The following is a 6,310-nucleotide window of genomic DNA, read 5'->3' as shown; positions in this document are numbered from 1 at the left end:
TAGTACCTACCTACGGTAATGGCGGACTATGCTCATTGCAATTGTTAAGATTTCAAGTTATCATAACTTAGCTACAAATACTTAAATATTCTCTAGCTTATTCCATATTAGTGTTTGACAATTACTTATTTCATTTCCAGTTGTAATTTCAAAATGTATCGCCGCCACGTGCTGTCATGCTGTGTCGTCAGTCTTCTAAAAGTAAGTGTAAGCACATTCGAGCAGTTTCTAAAGTGAGTATTTTATTATTTATGATATTTTAAGAAATAAGAAATTAATGATTGAGGCCAATCTGGCGCAGGGGCACAGTGTGACAGTTTTATTTGGGTATAAAGGGTAATTTTAAGCTGTTATAATAACATTAACTAGGGGGCGCGAATCGGACCTCAATGTTGACTCGCTGCGGTAGTGTTCACATGTTGAGCGAAGCGAGCATCAATTGTTTTCTAAACTCAATTATAGTTGCATTAATGACCTGACCGGTATCTATAGCAGGCGCTCAGCATTACCCCGTTAAAGGAGACATGTAACCCTATGGGGAAATTTGTCACTTGATTATTCCTCAAGTTCATTGAATTTTTAGAATAGTTTCTCAACTATTCTTATTTAATTTGCAATTCTATTTGGTTTATAATGGTGGTATAAATTCCATAGTTACTTTGGAAAATCTTTTGGCTTACTTTTACTAAAACAAGAAATAACATTAATCTACTAGATGATTGATTATTCGTTTAAATTACATTGCAAGTTAAATAAAAGCTTTGAAAAACAGAATCGACTGACAGCCATATGTGTTGATGTCAATGACTAATTTAAGTAACTCGTTCAGAAACAGCCTTAAATGTAATGTTATTGATTGAATCAAATAATCCAATATCAAAATCAAATTCCAAATAATTTAATGAACCTAAGGAACCTAGGAAATATTTTCAATTCAAAATATTTCCTCCTCCTCCTTGCTTTAAAAGATGGTTTAAAATACAGATTTATTATAAATATAAGTATGGATATGGATTGCTTTATATTTGCAGACAAACTCATGCCTTGGAGTTCATTCAAATGCCGATAACTTTTTTTAATGAACAGATTTAGATGAAACAAACTTTAATGTTGAGTTAGTTATCGCATTACCGTAATACATACAGACAGACAGACAAGAAATTAAAAAAAATATTTTTGCTCTTTAAGTGTTCCTCTATCCATTTCAGTCAAAAATATTAAATGTACAGACAAAATATTTTCACTGTGTTATTATATATATAGTTTATAAAATTATATAAACAATATTACATCCCATCTTTATATTGCTGACTTTAAAATGATTGTCATTCAGCTACATTAATGTCGAACTAGAATATTGAAAACTAGTGAGAGTAAATAAATTTAATAGTAGTTTTTATTTTGTCCGCTTGGTCAATTGGAAACAATTACTGGTTTGTATATGAGCTTCTCACTTTTTGTGGGATGTTGTGGTCTTATAGCCCAACACTACATGTCTCAAGTGGACTCAAAGATAGAAATACATACATGAAGACCTCGTGTAGGTATGGAGAAAACCAAAACATAACTTTTAACTCATTGTTAAGTATAGTGACGTTTTTCCATTAAAAGATATTTGATATTGTTGTCTATCACTGCTGCTGCTGTGGAAACAGCTTGCCTTTCTTCTTTTGGCTACTTTGACCTATTTATGGTATTAATTATATATTATTACATCAATTGCATTTTGTCTTGCAAAAGCAAGGGATTCATGCTATCTCCATATAACTTAAGCCCTAAAATTTACCAATTTGAAAATGTTATGTATGTTAAGAAATATTAATAATTTTATCAAAATGGGTGGTGTACATAATATTAATCGGTACTAGAAATAGGCTTAAACTTATCACACTTGTAATTGGATTGCATAAAGTCCATAATTCTTGTATGGGACAATATGTATGCTTTTACCTGTTGTAACTGTTGAGTTTCTTGCCGGCTCTTCTCAGCAGAACTACCTTCAAACCGTTGGTAGCTTTTAGTTGACATGTACATTCAACGATTCAAAAGTGCTTTTATAGTTTATTTGAATAAAGAATATTTTGAATTTGAAGTGAGTGATTTGAGTGAAGAGAATGTTCTATATCACAATTTAAGAGTTGGAAAAAGATGTATATGTATTTAGAAAGAATAGAATAGAAAAAAACTTTATTGCACACAAAAATACATATAACATAAAAAGAAACAATATATTTTTATAAAATGTATTGCAAAGGCGGCCTTATTGCTTCAAGCAATCTCTTCCAGGCAACCCTTGTAAAATAAAGGACTAAAAATAAAGAAATGTGAATAATGTTATAGTGCAAAAAAAATACAGTATTTTTTTAATATATATATTATATGTATATATATATATATATATCTTTAGTCGTTATATATATATATATATATAACGACTAAAGATAAACTAGTTATATTTTGAAAAGATACTTTTTTAACCGATTCTTAAAAATATTAAGCGATTTAGAATGACGTATTTCGGAAGGAAGTTCATTCCAGAGAATAGCAGATTTTACAGTGAAGGAATTGGAATAGAATTGGGTACGGCAAGTTGGAAATTTAAGAATATTATCGCTCCTGGACCTAAGTTCAAGGCGTAGGCTAGAATCGGAGCCGCGGAAGCAGAAACGATTTTTTAAATAAGCAGGATAGAGAGGATTATAAAGGATTGAATAGAGGAGAGTAAGCATCCGGAAGTTACGGCGATGTCTGATAGGAAGCCATCCAAGCTGACGACGTGTATTTAGTGTTATTTCTAAACGAATTATTTCATAAATGATAGAATTACTTTGAAATTAAATGCTCACTCCATTATTATTTATAACTTGACTTCCCTTTGAATTTCCTGTGCTGTTTCTTCTCAGTTCTTAGACAGCAACTATTGAAAGAGTGGTAAATTAATCAACATTGGTTAATTTACATTGTAAATAAAATTATTTGACTTAGAAGGAGTACAACGGGACCCTATTACCTTTATACTTCCTACTAATAATGTAAGCAAAGAATGCCTATAAAAACTAATGACTAATTTCTATATTATTAGCTGCATTCTAATCAAGTGGTGTAGTAGTACAGTCTGATATGTGATGGTCATGGGTTTGATTCCTACTTCTGGTGATGGATTGTTTAAATTTTCTTGCTCGGGTAACCTGGAGGGAGCGGGGACAAGATTTGCCACTTAATGTGAAATATCTTACATTGGAACAGAAAGTGGTGCTAGAACTGTGTAATCATGGTTATAAATTAAAATTAAAAATTAAACACATACGTTTTGCAGTTGGCGGTGACGGAGAGTGTATTGAAGCATACAAATGCTATTGTCCGGCGCTGCTCGCGACTCATCGTACCGGCTGCTTCCTGCATCTAATATGTCTATGTCAAATGTCGAAACTATCAAAAATCTTCAAAAAAGTTGACAAAAATAGTTCTTCACAGTGATTCTGATGTGCGAAGGAACAAAAGGAACTGTGAAAGGTATATAAAATGTCTTTTTACTTTCAGTGTGTGTTGAGTGTTCCCACACTCAACAGGGTGGCAAGAGAACCTGGGAACTCAGCTTAACAAAAAGTTGAGTTCCATGTATTCATATTTTGTAAGTTCATGTATGCATTGTGCATATATATATATATATTTAATTACCTAAAATTTTTTGATAAAAACATTGGATTGAGGCTGTCCACCCCCTCAACCGAAAAGTAATAAATGCTTATTTAACGTTATTACAGGAAAAAATACAATTTGAGATTACAGATTGTATTTTTTCCTGGTTCCTAATTACAGAGAGCGACGAGGACGGGAGCGGGCGAGGGGAGAAGGGACCGCCGCGAACATCTGGTAAGCTTATTCATAATTACTTTCTCTTATTATATTATGTGGATGTTTCATTAAATACGGTATTATATTTATCGGTTTGATAGTTATGTATTGAAAATAAAATGGTGCATGATAAATGAAGTTGCCCTCCCTTAGCTACTGTGCTATTAGTAGAGTATCTGGAAAATATTTTCTGGCCTGGACTTCAGCTTTGAACAGATATGTTCGTGTAAATGTTGTTTTTTAAGGTTTCGTATATTTAAAGGAAAAAAGGAACAAAGTGATCTTATAAAGATCACTTTGTTGTCTGTCTGTCTTTTTGTCAAGAGTCTTTATCTCAGAAATGCTTGGAAATATAGAGTTGAAATTTAAATTTGATTTCCTGAAAAAACCACCAACCACTTCTTCGCCCTGGTATCGAGGCAAAGCACTAACTCGCAATATCTGTACAATTTGGCAGAAAGTAGGGAAGGGAGTGTCTTAACACTAGGTTCCTTTTGCCTACCTGCTGTGTGCGGGATACAGCGTGATACTGATAATTAATCAGTTTTTCATAAATAATAATGTTTGTTTATTATTTATATTAAAGATATGCGGCGTTGTACGAGAGGCGCCTCTGAAGATATAACCAAGATAAGATGTAAAAAATATATTAACAATTATTTATAGCACATGTAGTACAATCTCAGTAATCCCAGGAACTACTTTATGAATAGTCTGTTTATGGAAGTAGGCTGTTGGCTAGAGCCTAATAACTTTCACCAGTGAACATTTCTTTATTGTTTTCTCTTATGTCATTAATTTAAGAAATATATTATTTTTAACTTAACCTTTGCTTGAGTTGGAATAACTTACATTTTTTATTTAGATTACTGAGATTGTTCTATTATGATTAATTAATTAAACGTACTAGTAATCGTATTTTAGTTATAGTTATAAATAGTATTATTATCATTAACACTAGAAGCGCCGCCGTCCCATTTTTGACCCAAACGCAAGGTTGATTGTATATAACTTTTTTATTTGTTAATTTATGAAGATGAAATTTTTTTACTATTACCATTTTTACACCTTTATTTAATTAAAAATATAAATAATTTTATAGCAGTCATACTTTTTGAAAAAAAATGAGATTACCTAGAGCTGCCGCTGGGTCATTTTTGTCCCGCCATTATTATTTTATTATTTGAGGGTATAATTGATTTTATTATTTGAGGGAGGCAATGCGGGGGCGGGAAAAAATTGAATAGTAGTTAGTAAATCAAAGACGTGCTTCCCAATTAACGTTTATTGCAAGACTGGCTATGCACAATTGCGTTTACCTAGTTATGCCAACACATCACCTTCACCCTAAATTAAAGACATATAACAATGAATACTTAAATTAATACTTACTTAAATTACAACTAATACTTAATTAATACTTAATAAATACTTAAATTAATTAGAGATATTAATCAATTCAAAGCCGTAACGTTGGGGAGGTTTACGGTTTCTAATGGCCTTAGGTGATTCCCGTGAACATTGAGGAATATCGCTACTATTTTTATTACATGATGCATCGGGGCTCGGTGTTGGTAATTCCACCGATTGGTTCTTATCATCCGAACCGGGCGAGTCCGACGACTGAACCTCATTTTGTTCGTGCACCACTTGACTGTCGGCCGTGCCGCCTTCCGACACCACCTCTCTAGTCACAGCACCCCCCAAAGCTACTTACCCGTGATTGCCTTGCTACCGGCAGCTCATATCTGCGCTTCAATTGATCAACATGCCTATGTACGTCGGTTCCAAATTCCGATCTAATTGTGTAATCCGAACTACCTAATTTGCTCTCTACCCGTCCTGCCACCCATTTGTTAGGACCCCTATAATTTCTGTACCATACTGCATCATCTGGTGCCATCTGTCGGTGCGCTCCGCCTAATGCGTTCTCAATTCGAGCCTGTTGAGTCTGAACACGCGCTTCCCGATCCGGTTTTAACACGTCTAATCTCATTCTTAATTTCCTACCTAGTAAAATCTTTGCAGGACTCTCACCCGTTGTATAGTGCTCTGTATTCCGATAAGATAACAAGAATCTACACAAAGCTGTATCAGGATTTAATTTCTGTAACAGAGCTTTTTTAATAACACGTTTGCAAATTTTTACGGCATTTTCTGCAGCTCCGTTAGAAGCTGGATGATAAGGTGCGGAGAATAATTGTTCAATACCATTACTACGTAGGAATGTTCGAAATTCATCACTCGAGAATACGGTAGCGTTATCGCTGACTACTTGACGGGGAAGACCGAATCTCGCCCATATGTTTCTTAATACGGCTATCACGGCATGCGAAGTTGTCCGTGTCATATTTATAGCTTCGATCCACTTAGAACAAGAATCAACAATGATTAAATAATTTAAACCCGCTATAGGACCTAAAAAATCTAAGTGTAATCTTGACCAGGGTCGGTT

The sequence above is a fragment of the Heliconius melpomene genome, unplaced genomic scaffold, assembly GCF_056956725.1.
Source record: "Heliconius melpomene rosina isolate 202511_hmr_F unplaced genomic scaffold, ASM5695672v1 ptg000033l, whole genome shotgun sequence".
Taxonomy (NCBI): domain Eukaryota; kingdom Metazoa; phylum Arthropoda; class Insecta; order Lepidoptera; family Nymphalidae; genus Heliconius; species Heliconius melpomene.
Note: the sequence above shows the minus strand (reverse complement) of the source record.